This window comes from Mytilus galloprovincialis, chromosome 8 (assembly GCF_965363235.1).
Source record: "Mytilus galloprovincialis chromosome 8, xbMytGall1.hap1.1, whole genome shotgun sequence".
NCBI classification, from domain to species: Eukaryota; Metazoa; Mollusca; class Bivalvia; order Mytilida; family Mytilidae; genus Mytilus; species Mytilus galloprovincialis.
The window spans coordinates 82,118,578-82,137,468 of NC_134845.1; positions in this window are offsets into that span (position 1 = coordinate 82,118,578).

An 18,891-nucleotide genomic window follows, 5' to 3' on the forward strand; every position below is an offset into this window, starting at 1 on the left:
TTACATGTTCGACACATTCAGCCACGATATTGTTTAATGCTCCTTCGCCTACTCCGCATCGCCTAGTCATTCCATTTTCAGAACAAAAAAGGCTCATTATCCGCGCTGATGCATGCTTGATTTCTAAAAAAGTCAAGTGTTGAGAAATGTCTTGGTGTGTTCTTCCATCAAGTATCATTTGTTGAATCAAACAGTGATGGTCTAAAAGTTCTTCCATTCTTTCTGACTATACAAATCCTTGATTCTTACAACATGTACATGTATGTAAACCAGTGACTTCTTCGCTTCGAGTGAACTAGATTAAAGATTGCAACCCCGACAATTCTAAAAAAGACAAAGATAAACAAAAATCAGATAAAAAGACAGATATATAGATACAATGAATGACAGAATGATAGATCGAGAGCTAGATATAAACATGTAGCTACACAAACAGCTATATATAGATATAAAAAGAAAAAAAGGTTTGTTTGTGGTCGTTACCGTACTTGTGAGTGTACCATTCTGGTTCGGAATTAGTAGATACCACACATATTTCTCATACACACACACACACACCATAAAAAAGAACTTCAAGATATTGCGCTTAAAACCAGAAAAAAAGAAAACGGAAATAGTAAATCATTTGATAAGTAGTGTCAACAATTTAAACATTTAAAACACCTATATTGAAACAAATTACATTTCGTTCTCATTATTAGACATTTGATTAATGAAGCCGATGGGAACATTTTTCAAATTTGAATATTGCACAGTAAAATATCAAACGTCAAATTGAAAAGTTCTCTACGTTGGAGCATTTTTCATTTTTCAATATTTGAGACAAATTGAAAAATACTCCACGTTCAAATCTCAAGGGTTTTTTGAAAGTGATTTCAATAGATATTTGTTACATTTTTCAATCCTACCTTTGAAATTTCCAGAGCAATTTAAAAATTAATTTTTCATTTTAAAACGAAAAGTGTTTGGCGTAATTGTACACGGACGATAATGTAATACATTGTATTGACTTAGTGTAATGACCGGTGATACCTTTTCCAAAAGCTCTGTTTTGCATGACAGTCACAAGATTTGTTACGCCTTCAACTGTTTTTTGATACCGCTCGGCACAAGCCAAAGAGAAGTAATGTGTCGTATACCGTTGAATGATATACTAATTTGGACATTATGTCAGCATGTATTAGGTTTCTGCATAATTATTTACTTCCTCAAAGTACTTGTAAACTTTAATTAAGGTACTTGTAGGCCCTCATATCTTCTTTATCAAACACTTTGTTATGGTTGTCTGCAAAGTAAGAGTCACGTTTCTCCAGAACACCCTTAATTTTTAAATATTTTGTCTCGAAATTCTACACAATATGTTTTTGCATTATTAAACATAAACAAATCTAAACCAAAAACTGCTGACGCTCAATGACTTCACATTTAAACGGGAAAGTGGTTGTCGTCCTTAATATTGTTTTTTTTCCATTTTTAGAGGATTTGCTAGTATTAGATTCGACAAAACATTATTAACATATTAGTGGTTAAATCTATTTACACAATAAAATCATTGGGACAAGAACAGATTAAAAGTAAACGAAAGAAAGCCTTGTTGAACGAATAATATCTGTCTTTGATCACCTTTTTAAACACCATTTCCTGCAAAGAAAACGTTTACGATATATCACAAGCTTATGTCTTTGGAAACTAATTGATCTTTATTTTCAAGACTTTATATTGCTTGTCAATAATGGAATGGAAACCTTGACGATTTCTTCAGACATGAGACTCATGCTTAACCTTTCCCTCCATCGCGTAGTCAACTACTATGCACTATTTACTAATGAAGCTACTCCTCAATGAAAAAAATAAACTTAGACGATTTCGATTGTCATTCTTTGCTGCAAGTTCTGATGATATCAAATATTTGGTTTATTAGGATTATGTCTTCCGTCATTGGTCGAAATGTCAAAACGTATTCTTGAAACATGTATAGTGCCAACAAAATATTATAATCAATTTCTCATTTAACATGTTTAAATAGAACAAGTGATCTTTTCCTGGAACATCATTTAATAACATTAACTGTACCAATGTCAGCACCAGATGCGTATTTCGACATAATATATCTCTTCATTTATGCTCAAGATGGACCTACTATCAGGATTTCCCCTGGGTCAGTTATTTTTTTCGCCACCTCTTTCGCCAAAACAATATATTTTTTGCCACTTTATTATTTTTTTCGCCAAGTAACACAAATATATTTTTCTTGTAAAATTGTCTTTTTTCAGACCCCCCTCCCCTAAATAAGAAGTCGGCTTTTACAACACTTGAAATTGATCACTCGGCTAAGGTGTACATTGAAGGGTTACTCTCATGCCAACCTTTTGAGTAGATTTCTTCATAACAACAGTTTTCTTTTCTATCCTAGACCATCGTAAATAAGTAAAACTTTGAAAATGCTTGAAACACGTGTGTCAATGAAACGACTTTAAAGTACCCTTTCAAATCAATTATCTATATCAAAGTTAAATGATAAAGTTTTAAATCAGAGACCTTTCTTGCTTGTAAACATTTTTCGTCATAACAACAGTTTTCTTTTCTGGGCTATCATTAAAAGAAGGAGAAAAGAAGGATCGAGAGGAAGCGTCAACATTTTGCTTCAAACACGTTCGTCGCCAAGTGGTTAATAAATCCCTTTTGTGACATGTGACGGACGCCATTTATCCATATCATTTTGTCAAATACAATACAATCAACACCTTTATTAATTAGTCCTTTGATGTCGATAGCTATAAATGCAATCAGCTGATTATTGATTTTCTGTCAAAATCTTAACGAGTTCAAGGTGAATTCGGAGTATAATTGGATTGGATAAAGTCTGAGAAACCAAAAAAAAGTAAATAAACAAGATGGCTGAAAATAAATCGTTATATATTTCTTTCGCCAAATTCTTTCGCCAATGACGACTTTTAATCGCCACAATTATTATTTTTTCGCAAATTGCGAAAATGGCGACCGCCAGCGGAAACCCTGCCTACTATACATACAGACATTTAACATTTAACCAGAATGAATTTCAATCAGTGACTTTCACATATAATTAACCTGTTGCTCTTTTTTCACAGATAAGATAGCAAATCAGAATTGATGAATAGATCATAAGAAAAGTTAAATTATGACAGACATTGGGAACAGTAAATTTGTTGTTGGAATAGATATTGGATCCGAATCCTCCGGATATACGTTTGCTTCCCGTGAGGATATAATGAATGATCCGCCAAAATTGAGTTGCTCTGTCTGGCAAGGAAGTAGGATAATGTTATATAAGTGCCCAACAGCAATCCTGTTAGATATAAATGAAGAAATAGAGGCCTTTGGATTTGAAGCTGAAACAAAATACTCTGAATTTCTGGCAGACGGTGAACGTGACGACCATTACTACTTCAAATATTTTAGAAATTCTATTCACCAGGTAATCCTACTTTTAAAATTTCGTGTAGTTTTTTTGAATATAAAATATGCCAGTTGCAAGGAGATCACGAACTTAAACAATGTTTAAACATATCGATTTTCAATCTTTTCACAACAAACACAGTGTGCATATTTCTCTCGCTGTCTTGAATTTACTGCCCACTAGCAGAAAAAGGGACAAACTGCCTGATATAAAATGATAAAAAGTAGAACAGATACTGAAAAAAAGCAAATTAATAATCATTCATCATCGAAAAACATAGACAAGCAAACCTTTTTTGCTGTTGATAAAATTGAGAATGGAAATGGGGAATGTGTCAAAGAGACAACAACCCGACCATAGAATAGACAACAGCTGAAGATCACCAACAGGTCTTCAACGTATCGAGAAATTCCCGCACCCGGAGGAGTCCTTCAGCTGGCCCCTAAACAAATATATATATATGAGTTCAGTGATAATGAACGCCATACTAAACTCCAAATTGTACACAAGAAACTGAAATTAAAAATAATACAAGACTAACAAAGACCAGAGACTCCTGACTTTGGATAGGCGCAAAAATGCAACGGAGTTAAGCATGTTTATGAGATCTCACACACACCCCTAAACCTCTAGCCAATGTAAAAAAGTAAACGCATAAAATACGCACATTAAAATTCAGTTCAAGAGAAGTCCGAGTTGATATCAGAAGATGTAACCGAAGAAAATAAACAAAATGACAATAATACATAAATAACAACAGACTATTAGCAGTTAACTGACATGCCAGGTCCAGACTTCAATTAAACTGATTGAAAGATTATGTCTTCTTTATTATATGAATATCAGACACAATCGTTCCCGTTAGGGGTTTAGTATGCATTTAACCTTTTTTATAAGATAAACACGATATAATCATATTTCTAAAGACTAAAATTTGCAGATGAAGAACGTTACATGCTCTTAGACAAATTAGATAATAGAACTCATCAAAAATATCAGACTCATTATTGTGTACACCAGAGTCACGTTTCATTTACACAAGCCTCTTCTGTGGCGCTCGCATAAAAAAAGTTGGAAGGTCCAATCAAAGTTCAAAAATTTTAAAACTATAAATTCCGTGCAGTTGTTTAATACAACCGAAGCAATTTATACAACTGGGTATACAATGAAATGTTTCATCATATGTACATAGGAAATCAAGTTGTATTTTGTTTACATTTAGAATAAAAAAACACAAATTAGAACAGTTATTGTCAGTTTACAAACTCAAAATATCTAATCATGTTTTATGTTAGTTTTAACTTCTGAATTGCCATCTTTGTATCTAAAATTATTATTATTGCTACATGATAAAATTTTACGGACAAGCCTCGACAAAATGATCGAGGTTACCAATTGAATAACGCCCAATTCTATAACAATGATTAGTCAATATTAAAACATAATTAAGAGGTAGATTCGCGCGTCTGGCGAAAATAAATAAATTCAATCCTGGTATCTTTAATGAGTTTATTGAATAGGGAGTTAATTACACGCTTCTTAAAAGCATTTTTTTAATAACAACAATTCGCTAATCGACTTAACTTTTTCTTAAAATTACAAAACCCGTAATGTCTGTATAGACATTGTTTTCCTTTATAGTTTTATATTATTTCTTGTTATCGAAAGTTTGGGCTTCACAAATCAAAAGGTTATAGACTTTTTTCAGATCAGTCGCCATATTGAAGTATTTATTTATCAATAATTTTAGCAATAATAATACACCACGAAATTAAATATCCATGAATATGCATGTTTTCTTCAATCCACGAATTTGTACCCACGAATGAATTAAAAGTATTAAAAATCAAAGAGAACACGTGAGCTCCGAAATCGAACAAATTCAAACCAATCTCTTTAATTTGCTCATTCAAATAATACCCAAGATTAATTTATTGGGAAACAGAAAAAGAAAACCCCAAATATAAGCGAGCGTATAATATTGGTATACGGTCTATTTCATCTTGCCATATACCGCCAAATCAGTGGGGTACCCGCTCACTGCCAAAGAATTCCCTTCTAAAACCTACAATAACTTATTTGCACCACCATTTCCAAGTGTACTTGCTTAAATTAGAAAAGTAGCAGTACATTTTCAGCAAATTTAATGGAAAAGTATGGTTCCACGTGGCTACTGAGATATCTTTGCGGTAATGTTAAAATGGGGTGTTTAAGGATGCGACATATATTACATATCTGACGAATGAAGTGTCGTCTGCTAAAGCATGGTGTTTGTTTAAGAGTTTCTATTTGCCTCAGAATCTTCATATCAAAATTTAAATCATCGGCACCCATCTTGGAGAAAAAAGGGAAAAAGGGGTTGATGGGTTGAATGTTTTTTCTTTCTCTGGAACAGAGATGTGGTATAACTACTAGGTTTTTTTGAAGATTTTAAACCGGCATGGTCTCATGAAATATCGCTATCAAGTACTAGTATATAAACTGATTGCTCTGTATCGATTTTCTTCGTTTTTTTTTTTTTGTTTTTTTTTGGGGGGGGGGGGGGCTTAGACTTTACTGTCGGTATTTGTGCCGCGTAGGTGGTTTCACGTTTGGTTTTGTTAGTATTTCGATGGGTTCGAACTTTTTACCAAGACGCATAAATAACATGCATAACTTCACGTATCACGAATGCAGGGTAAATTCGAATCGATCAGGAACTATTTCCGGTTAACACTAAGTTTTCAACAAATTTATCATAAAATAATTAACTACAGTAAAGTAACATGATAAACGCTGAGAATCCTACTATACAAAAACAACATTCCGGTTATTTACGCTGAGTTTATTTATATCATGTACAGGATATAATCACTCCTATTTGTAGGATAAATTTATTTGTATAGTCTACAATCTTTCTACACAAAAAAATAGCTGTCAGTCTATTGAAAAAGAAAAAGATAAAACGTTAATGATTACCTGATTCACTACCTTTTAGAGAGAAGCTGATAATGAAATGATTAAAGATGTTAGTGGCAAGCCATTGAAGGCTGTACAAGTGATGGGTCAGTCTATCGGTTATCTCAAACATGACTTGATGAACAAAATTAGGCATATATTGTATACAGATCATGATGATTTTTATTTTGTGTTGACTGTTCCAGCTACATGGAATGACCAAGAGAGGCATTTTATGAAGCAAGCAGCACATGTGGTAATTAATTATTGTAAAAGTGGCTGATTTTGTGTACTTATATACGAATTGCCCTGTATATTTTTTTTATTATTAAAATGTACGGCAACTATGATTTTTATATTTCAAAATCTCAACAACATTCCTGCTCAGTGGTAAACGATTTTAAATCTGTCGTATGATATTTAAAAGCTCGCCCTCCATATTATGATGTCCTTAAAGATGAGACCATGCCTAAACAAAATGATATTAAAGGAATGGGTTTTAACAGTGATACTGAGGTAATGGATTTGAATAGTTTACAAACGCAATCACTATTTGATTCACACTTCTGTTTTCCTGCTTTCTTTATTATGACATGTGCTTAGTCCTAATATATTTCATTACCGGAAACACGATGTAAAAAATGTACATGTTGCAACTGATTTGTTTTTGTCGACTGATATACTCCCTTTGTCGAATATTATCATGTACACCGTATACGCAGTGTATACAAATAAAAGTACCACGCATGATATACGAAAAAGCCAATAAGTGCCAAAGTCATGAAAGACTTATGCACAAATCGTGCGATATATGAATGATGCGTAAATTTCACATATGTGTATCGCATATTAATGCAACGCATGGCCTACGCTTGAAGGCTATAACATGCCTGCATAAACTAGCTTTCAGAAAGTACGAGTACTCGCAAATCGCACTTTTATGTTTAGAGGATTTGTTGACACAAGTTTTAATGCAATCCTATAATTAAATGTTTACTTATTTTGTGTTATAACTTATGTTTAGTGTTTATGTTTACCTCGTCGGAAAAAATGTTTAGTATATGACAATAAATTAGCACTTCAGTAGTATAACTCTGAACAACAAATTAATATATTTTGTAAAATAATATACTCCTAACAAAAGATTAATATTATCTAATTTTGGTGAAGGTTTGATCCTCTAAAAACATTCAAACCTGCTGAATGTTTTATGCACCTGTCTCTACTAATGAGCCTGTTGTTTGATAGTTATCGTTCGTTGGTGTTTGAATTTTTTGACACTATACATGTCTACATGTCTGTGCTATATTTAGACATACCAAAACATTTGTTTTACATGCACATGTTTAAAAAAAATGCGATTTTTATCCAACATAATCATGGGTTTTAACGTTGACTTGAATGGCAACGAGTGTTTAGGCAAAGTGCAAACAGTAAATTTTACTGTATTCGGAACATCTCTTGATTTATCCATAAGGGTATGGATGTGTATTGGCTGTATTTGTAAGATACTGGAGAGCAATCTTTTGAAGGTTGGATATGTTTTTGGACTAGTACTGTTTTTTACACACGCAAAAGATTTGACAAAAAGAATGGCTACATTTTTTAATGAGACAAAACTTAATAAAGAACTAATAGAGGAGTTTAATTGTGGCCTGTAGTCGAAGAGGTGCATTTCAGCAAATATTGAATTTGTACTTTGACAATTTCCCTGAACGATCTATTGATATGTATTTGTCAAACTGCAAGAGAATAATTGATTTCGACATTAATTTGATAGAAATTTTGTAGATAGGTGACAATGGATCATTTAACCAAAACAAAATCATCCAGAAAAATGAAGGTAATGGTGAATGTATCAAACAAATGTAACAATGCTTTTTTATACTGCGTTTGGTCATAAACTGAGATTCATAGCAATACAGGATTACATCTGCTATTAAAGGGGCGCAGTTAGTGCCTATAGGAATACCTACTGCTTGTCCATACACTTTATCGCTAAAACGTACATATATGTTATCCAGGAGAAAATGTAAAGCTTCAATCATATCTTAACATTTCCAGAACGTGTATCTAGCATTCTTTTCATTTTTGTTACAGAAAAAGGCTTAAACAAGTTACAGCAAATAAAATTACAATGATATTTTTCAAAAGACCATTTTATTATATATGAAAACTTTTCTTGATTAAATTGTGTGAAAGTGTAGTAAAGAGAGTAGAAAAATCATAACTGTCAATAGAATAAAAAGGACCATCAAAAGCATGTATTTTATCTAAAACCTCTACAGAATGTTTAACACTCCAAAAATAATTAATATCATTATTTTCATAGCTTTTTTACAAAAGTTAATAACAAGTCCTCTTATAGTAGTAAGGGAGGTAGTTAGAAGCACTTATTACTGGTTGTTTTGCCTTGTCTGTTTTACAGACTACCTTTGTTTTCTGCTTTTGAATAGCAAGTGGTTAAAATATTGGCCGTTTGAGGCTGAAATTTCATGCCGGTTTAAAAAGTGATAGCGTTCGAAAAATTTACTAAGGGATGATTTCAACTTCACCATTTGGAACTCTTGGAACATATCTGTTATCATCTGTGAAATGGTTATTCCATAACGGTAAAATAATACCATTTCTTTCAATTTCTCTTTTAGTTTGGATTTGAGAATACTTGTGTAAAAAGTAAAATCACAAAAATACTGAACTTAGAGGAAGATCAATTGGGAAAGTCCATAATCACATGGCAAAATCAAATAACAAAACGCATCAAAAACGAATGGACAAGAACTGTCATATTCCTGACTTGGTACAGGCATTTTCAAATGTAGAAAATGGTGGATTAAACCTGGTTCTATAGCGCTAACCCTCTCACTTTAATGACAGTCTCATCAATTTCCGATATTTTTACATTGATGCGTTAAATAAACAGACACAATAAATAAAATAGTCAAAGTATGGAAAAGTCAAATCTTTTCATTTTATTGCAAGATGAGAGAGTCTTCGATTGTTTGTACTCTAAAAGATCTTTGGAATTTTTTAGTATCCACATCTGATTCACGCCACCTCTAGAATAGACAGTTTCACAATAACTTTTGAGCCCGGCTTTGATTGCTGATAAAATAGATGTTAATGATTTACAAAGAGGTTTCGTGGAGAACTTCGAAGACCCAGCAATAAACCGTTGTTTTAAGAACACTTATGTAGTTTAGGTATCTAATATAGTGATGGAAGATCCAGTTCTTCATCTTTGGTTGAAATTCCAAAGAAACATAGAACAGACCTATAATTATCCAAGATTTCTTCCTTGGTCAGTGTCGTGAGGGTATATATTGAGTTATCAAGTGAAGTCTCAATACCTAATTCATTTATCAAGCATTTTATGTAATGATATTTACACACAAAAACGATCTTGATTGGGGTTTTATCTGCGGGGACAACAACATATTTGTCATGGAGGTAGGACAAGTGTTTTGCAACATTTGGGTCCTTAAAAATTGACGTGCGTTGGTATTGATAGACCCATTTATTTCCTTAATTCGGAGATGAATAAACGACCTCAAAGCCTTAACCAATTTGGAAAGAGAATCTACGTCTTCTTTATCGTTCAGCCCATTGCCTGGCATAATCCCGGACTGAATCCATCAGTATTTTAAAATTGTATTACCAATTGATAGATTTAGACCCGCAATATTTCGGACCTTTGAATAATAAATTTCGCAGGGCAGTGTTATTGATAATGTTGATGTCTTAAGTATTAACGTGGCCAGCCGGATTATATGTGAATTGGGAACTAGCACAGGTGCAATCAGGAGGTTTAGACTTGAAGTCGTCAATGTTGAGATCCTGCAAAAGGTGTTTGTAATTGAACATTTTATATGCAATAGGTTTACCAAGTCAGGAATATGGTCATTGTTATATTATAGTTCGTTTCTGTGTGTATTACATTATAACGTTGTGTCGTTTGTTTTCTCTTATTTTTGAGTGTAAATTCACATTGCGATAAGACGTGTCACGGTACTTGTCTATCCCAAATTCATGTATTTGGTTTTGATGTTATATATATATGTTATATTTGTTATTCTCGTGGGATTTTGTCTATATGTGTTACATTTTAGTGTTATGTCGTTGTTCTCCTCTTATATTTAATGCGTTTCCCTCGGTTTTAGTTTGTTATCCCGATTTTGTTTTTTGTCCATGGATTTATGAGTTTTGAACAGCGGTATACTACTGTTGCCTTTATTTGGTATAGGTATAAGAAATTATTGTAACGTACAGACTAATCTTTACAATAAGAAGGTATTTTCGACTGAACTAATTTATGATGAACGATATTGCCTAAGTTGACGCCATCGAGATATTTGATGGCAAAGGAAAGTTTAATAAAAGATTTGTTCTCTTTTTCATCTTTTCCGATCCGAACTGTTTTAAAAAGTCTGTGACGCAATATCCGAAATTATAGCTGTAAGATTGTATTGATTAAAATGAGGGTTGGTAACAGTGGTTTCCAATTATATATTGAACAGAGAATGAAGTTTTGAAAGAGGTAATGAATAAAATTTCGTGCAAATGTGTTGAATACCTGACAGATTTTGTATAAATGGCAGCAAGTCATTTTAAAAATAGAGACATCATGCAAAGTAGGTGATGTATTATGACGATGATCATGACTGCTTCTACGTCGAGGGGTAGAGTTGAAAATATTCATCACATTTACTGAGCTACAGGAAGGACTAGATAGAATACCTTTACCATCAATTTTGTCATTGCAAACATAAGGTGTCGCAGTTCCCAATTGTCGAAACCAGTAGTCCTCTTTTTGTCTACGGAGAGGCGTTGCAAGTTGTGGATTGTTAGTCATGTGGTATATTTTTTTTTTCTCGATAATACGAACTGTCATAGACACGATGGAATAATCAGGCTGATTAAAGTGCTGGTACAGAATGTCGTTTGCATTGAGGTTGATATCTGATCTATGACCGCACATTACACTCTAATCCGTAGACGACATTTATCGATTTACAATGTCTTTAAAGAGAACTGAACATGGCTGTGTACAAATGGTGTATGTGTAATATTGCTATTGTCACTACCATAATGATCTAAATGGGTCATGTTAGGGATATTTGTCATGTCTGGTGATGAGAGGATACCCGCCGTTTCAGACGACAACGTGTCCATCGTAACGTCGGTTTCGGACCTTTTGATACTGCGCGACGTCCGAGCCAGTATCCTTAATTGATAAGCTGTTTTTCCAGCTTGACATTGTTTAAGACAATTTTATCCACCTGTGTTATACTATTTCCATTTAAACTAAACTTATAAGATGTGAAAGTTTTTTTTTTAACTTAACAACTTCAGCAAATTGTGTTAAGTAAAAACATATTACATTTTATACAAGGCTTCATTCCATTTGTAAACCTCTATTTGTAGGCACAAAATTATCTTCTTATCATTTTTCATAAGTCTGATATATGAAGTATGCTAACTATTGCTTTAAATAGGTAACTACTTATACATAGAAACATAAAAAAAGTGCAAGTGCAAGTTTTTGTATCTTTTTTTTTTAGAAGCCCGTATTGATAATTGGGAATGTTCTTATTCAACAGCACAATTCAACACCGAAAGTTCAGATATAAAAAAAATGCCACTATTTTAATTATTGGAATTAATGGCTTTGAAACTTCGTAAACTATCTCATAATACACTAATTAGCTTAAATTCTGCCAATTGTAATATAATTTGCCAAGTTTTAAACCACTAGTAGGCTCAAGACCACAATAAATGACCCCGCTTTTATCACCAGCCCATGCCCGTAGTTAGCACTTAAGTGTTGACATGGAATCAATTATATGGACATTTTTCATAAATTTCCTGTTTAGAAAACTTTGAATTTAAAAAAAAAAAAAACAACAAAGGATTTTCTTATCCCAGGAATAGATAACCTTTGATAACTAATTATTATATAGTTCCTTTTAATAAAAGTGTTCTTTTGCTTTATTCTTATTTTCTTTCCCTTTCTTATTCAGGTCTTATTGTTATAGATAAAAAAGAAGAGAGGTGAAATAAATTTTTGGATGTGTATTTTAACTGATTTTGATATTGTAAGAGTGATTGGGCCATGTGCAAATTAACCCGAATAATGTCTGTTGTCTGTTGTTATATTCTGCCGATCTCCGTCTAATCTCCGATTGCTATATTAACCTCGATAGACTATAGGCAGCTTGAGGGTGAAGAATTAGTCGAGTTAGGTGCAAAATCTGTCGTACAGTTGTCACTGGTTCAGACGTACTTAAAATATATTGTTTTTGTGTGACTGCATCCTACATTAATTTCTAAGATCCTTTACGATACATAATTTAGATTCCTTTTGATATCTTGTACTGTATTAGAACGTTAGATAAAAACTGTCGAGAAAAGGTAACACCCGGCCACCGAAAGCTTTATTATGTAATTATAGTATATTTAGTATATATTGTAATCAATTAACATGCAGTGTTTAAACGCAGTTTTTCCTTTTAGGCTGGTATTAAAGAACACAAACTAAGCATAGTCTGTGAGTCAGAAGCAGCTTTACTATTTATAAGTACTATTAAGACAGACTTATACAATACGAATGATGTGATAAAATCAATCAAAAATGGAGAGAAATATATGGTTATCGATATTGGAGGTATGCATAACAATAACTACTGGTTCGAGATTCTATTATTTATGAATGTGTTATCGCCAATATAATAACGAGGTGGAAGCTTGGCTTATTTTACATGGTTTTTGTATACATTATCAAAATGTATCTTTTTAAATCAAAATCTTTAATCATTTCAATTCCACTGGATACATTGATTTAAAATCATTTGACATTTAAATTATAAATTTCCGACTACCAACACAGGCAATGTCGTACAAGTGAGAGGTTTAGCGGTATAAAACCAGGTCCAATCCATCATTTTCTACATTAGAAAATGCCTGTACCAAGTCAGTAATATGACAGTTGTTATCCATTCGTTTAATGTGTTTGAGCTTTTGATTCTGCTATTGGATTAGGGACTTTCCGTTTTGAATTTCCCTCAGAATTCAGTATTTTTGTGATTTTATTTGTTTCATATTTTGTATATATAACCAATGTTCATATTTGTATATATAACCAATGTTCATATTTTGTATATATTACCAATGTTGTTTCAACTGATCGGACCTTACATTTTAATTTGCATATGGACAGTCTATTTGAAGATGTGTGTGATAAGGATGAATTCCGTCATAATTATTATATGGTTTTCTAGTTACATATCAGTGTCACCAAATGTATATACAAATGAACTGAGTGTATGATATGGGACGAATAATTGAACAATTCATTGATGAGTTCATCCCAAAATATCTGTCTATAGATGGACTGGTCTTTAATACGCGTACCAGTTAAACCCCGCCCAGTCAAGTGAAATAAATCAAGTCATAGATGTAACGAAGCGTCCGTCTGTCATATATATTTGTCCTTGGCCTCCTTTTCGTGTTTCAATGCATCCTTGAACAAAAAAAGATTGTTGGTATTCTTAATTTTTGTCTTTTTATAATTGTATGATGAATGTATTTGATATATGCGTACCTTGCAAATTCCTCATGTCTGTCTGACAAATCTAACTTGTCATCGACCTCATTCAAGGATCAGTGTACAATGTTACGTGTTCGTGGTCAAGTCTATATATCTGATAGTATAAGCAATATGTGTACTATATTTGGTGTATGGGATGATTGTAAGGTGTACATTTCCAACTAGCAGGTTTCATACATGTGACCTCACCTCATTTTCATGGTTCAGTGGTTTAAGCTAAGTTTTTTGTGTTTTGGATTGAAAGGCCGCTTAAGGGGCTCGCGAGTATAAATGATTATTATTTTTAAATATAGGATTTCGCTATTTTTTTCTCTGAATAATCTATATCCTATACCTAACAGAGAAAAATCAAATGAAAATATGGGGTCACCGTTTATTAAAGCTCATAATCTGCTTTCGACATGTTCGAACGAAAAATGCATTTTTGTTAATGTACTTTTTTTCTGTTAAACTTATAAGAGTAATATCGAAATAATAAAAAACTAAATAACAGAAATCGCTTAAATTATACAATAGTTTAGTTAAAGTACAGCTGATTTTTAAAAAAAAATATAGGCCACCGATGAGTTAAAACAGATATTTCAATTTAAATGCCACAAAAAGTCATTTGTTCACCAAAGGGAGATAATTTGGAGCTTTTTCGACAATATAAACATTTTAAAAGTCATTTGGAGTCAAAGCGGATTGATTTTTTTGGTTGATATTTGTACCATATCATAAAGTAACAACTAATAGTGTTATTAACAAAACTTTTAATGAAAAACAAAAGGTTTAAATTTTTGCTGATTTTTTTTTGTACCCTGTAGCCTCCTTAAGTACTTGAAATCGCCTGGAAACGTCATGTAGCCATGCTGTAGCTATTCTCCATGCATCAATGTATCAAAATATACAAGTCATATTTATTTTCACTAGGTAAACAAGCGCTGTGATGATTCGTTTGGAGCTGAAAAATTGATTTTGACAGTCGATGTGAAAAGGTCCGTTTCACCAAATGGAAATAATTACATGAATTTATATAAATGGGTTATGTCATCTCACTTTTTTTTAATACATTTTGCTTTAATACTTTTGATGAAATATGTTCTAGGTCGGTCTATAATTCCGTTTATTTTAAATTAAATTTGAGATTATTCGATGTGACTTTCATGACCAATTTTCTTTTTATCGCGGAGCGACATCTGTTGACAGTTTTTCCTCAAATTATCTTCACTTGATTCTCTTGTTGCATATCTGGGTTTTTAACGGACAAATCAGATGATTGCGTTCCGGCTGAATACCTTATCTTATTTGACCAAGTTGTCAAGTTGATAATGGCATGATATATTCCATGATGTCTTTCACTTTATTTAATATTAAGTTATTCAGAATGCACTTTTGTATTATACATGTCATTAATTTCTTTGAATAACTCTTTATCTGTATTTACACGTTATATTGATACTGACTTTAAACGGTTCTTTTAAAAATTTTCGTTTGGTATTGTATAGATACACAATTACTCCATAAAAAAACAGAATTGGCTAACAGTTTGGTAAATAGAAGTGTTAAAAATGGTTGTTTTGAAATCGACCATGTAATTTGTCCTCTGTTACTTATAATTACCTCGGAAGCCAAAATGTCTCTTGGTGGTGCCTCGTGACAAACAGTGAACGCGTCGGACACATTACATTTGTAACGTGTTTTTTTTTTTATTATATTCTTTTATTTTTTACATATAACAGTGCCATTATAAAAACACCACCTATTTGATACTATAATAACAGACACAGGACAAACAGATGGATAGACTACAATAATTCTTATTAAAACCATAATACAATGTGAATATATAGGGCTAATTACTCTAAAGACATAATACAAATATATTAATTACACAACTCTCAAAAGCAAACACAAAACATAAACGTAATTGCAGAATATGAAGTAATACTCCAAAAGCACTAGATAAATTGAATATCGCGATCGTACAGCACGAGTAGTTAACCTTGCAATCAATATAAAAATTAGGAGATTTGATATGATTTCAAATAAAACATGCAATTATAAAATATCGTTTTAATGACGAAAACAACACAATCATATAAATTAGACAGTTAATTTTCTCAATTAATTTGTTTCATATTTTTCCTTTCAGAGTTTTTTTATTGCCGACTATACGGTATGAAATTTTCTCATCGTTGAAGGTCATACGGTTGCTTACATCCAATTCATTAAAACTTTGGTGTATAGTTTTATCATTTGCAAAAATGGCCAATCTCCCTTTTTTATGATCATAGGTAACTGCAAAGCCACCATCAATGAGAAAACCCCATACCGTATAGTCAGCTATAAATGTCCCGGACATGATACTTTTATTGTGTAAATAGCAAATGAATTTAATATCAACAGGGCATAAATCAGCGTTCTCCATATGATATGAAATTGAGCACGATGTTTTAACGTTGGTTTCTTTTAGTATTTGTTTTCTTTATTAGGCGGGTAACATATATTTTGATAAAATGATCAAGGAAGTTCTCGTTTGCATTGGTTTATATTTGATGAAAAATATTACAGTTGGTAAAGATGTTTCAAGATAATAAATCTAATTAGAAATCCTTGAAGTTATAGATCATAAGTCTTTTTTTTATGTTGCACTTGCTATAAATACTGCCTGAAACAGAAAGTTTTAGAATTCTTATTTAAAATAATCTGGAAAATTCTTATATGTTGAAATTATACAAATGTTACAAGATAGGTAAAATAAATTTATGTTTTAACAGGAACATTGAAAGTAACCTGCCATAGCCGTTGTCAGAATGAAACTGTACAGGATATAGTTGCTCTGGGTGGAGGCCCTTGGGGCGGAAAATCTGTTGATGACGCTTTTTATGCCTTTTTATGCGAGATATGTGGAACACAAATAATGGAATATATTAGGTTAGAAGAAAATGAAGATTACATCGATCTATTTCGGGAATTTCAAATAAAGAAATATAACATACGTTCTGACCAAACAAACAAAGTTGCCATTACTCTTCCAGTATCATTAATTGATTTGGTAAGGCAAAAACACATGACATTTGAAAGAGCGATAGAACAATCTCCTTATAAAGAAACTGTGATGTACAGTAAACAAAAACTGCATATGCTTCCTGACACATTCAGAGGTCTTTTTAAGCCATCTATTCGTGCAATAGTGAAACACATTGTGGATATGCAGATAAATCCAAAGGTGGAAGATATAAATATTCTTGTGATGATTGGTGGATTTGTCAAAAGTGAATTGGTGCAGGATGCCGTGTATTCATACTTTGGAAAGTCAAAGTCCATTCTTATTCCAGAAGATGCTGGAACGGCTGTTATGAGAGGTGCTGTTTTGTTTGCCTTTCAGCCCAAAGTAAGTTTGCTAACGTTTTTCTGTACCATGCCTGTACCAAGTCAGGAATATGACAGTTGTTATCCATTCGTTTGATGTGTTTGGACTTTTGATTTTGCCTTTTGATTTTGGATTTTCCTTTTTGAATTTTCCTCGGAGTTCAGTATTTTTGTGTTTTTACTTTCTATATTCGGTAAAATCTTTAAATCATCGTGTTTCGTAATTGTGAACTTTCCATTTCTATGTATCAACATTCCAGTAGCGCCTGCATACGGAGTATATATCTTACAATTGATACGATGTTTCAGGGCTTGTATTACTATCATGAAGGTTTTCTCGATAGGGTGTTACTGCGCACAAGAAAGCTATTAAATTAAGAGTTCCTAATGGTGAAGTTGAAATCGTCCCATTTTACGGACGCCATCACGAGTTGGTTGACCGTTATGGAATAGCGGATATCGGATATGTTTCTTATGTCGTAACAATAATGTGACGTACCGAGTGAGACTGGATCGATGCCACTGCTGGTGGAGTTTTCATTCCCCGAAGGTATCACGAGCGCAGTAGTTGACACTTTTGTTCTGATATGAGTTATCACTGACATGGTCATATTATAAATTTACTGGTAATAAAATTTTTGATTTTGAAAAACTAAGGGTTTATTAACCCCAGCAATAGATTACATAAGCTGTAATGGAAATTGTTTTAGGAATTTTGATCTTCTTTGCTCTTCAACTTCATACTTTGCGTCACTTATGATTCTTTTGTAGACGAAACGAGCGTCCGGTGCACATTTAAAATTGCAATCCTGTTATCTACATGATCTTTGATGAGTTTATTTGCATATTAAAAATTATCTCCTTTCATGCCCGTCTTTGGCTTTCTGTTAAAGTGTCTGCATTGGCTGTGACATTTCCATTTTAAACACAAAAATTTAAGTGCAAGATATTTATATTGATAATTGTTTCTCCAATTTGGTTCCAATAGCAGAAAAATAAAACCATATTGTGTGTTTCTGACATGAACATATGTGAGGCGTATCCAATAATACCTGATAAAAACTACTAAGGATCAATGTAAAACTCAACAGTCTTCAAAACTAGTAAATAGTCGTCCACATACAATAAATTAAATAGTGGTTAATTCTTATAGTCAACATAAAGAATCAGATCGATAAATTATAAGGTGTTCTTATATTTCACGACGTTTGTACAACAAACTCATGCTGTAAGTTTCCCGGTACACCTAAAACAGGATTCCGAACTATGGTAGATACTTTTTACAAATCTATATAGTTTCTCATCCGCTTTTATCCAAACAAAAAATAAATAATACCCTCTTCCTGTTTATAAAGTCATAACTTTTCCGCAGAAGTAAAAAAAATATCCTATTAAGGTGGTACCTAACACTACAGGGAGATAACTCTGTAAAATCAGCAAAACGTTTTAATTACGTTGCGTTGTTAAGGGAATATTAAGCTTCTCAATGACCAAAATGAGTGTTTGTCCAACTTTAATCTAACCAGTGTAATTTTTCTGATAAATTGGTTGGTTC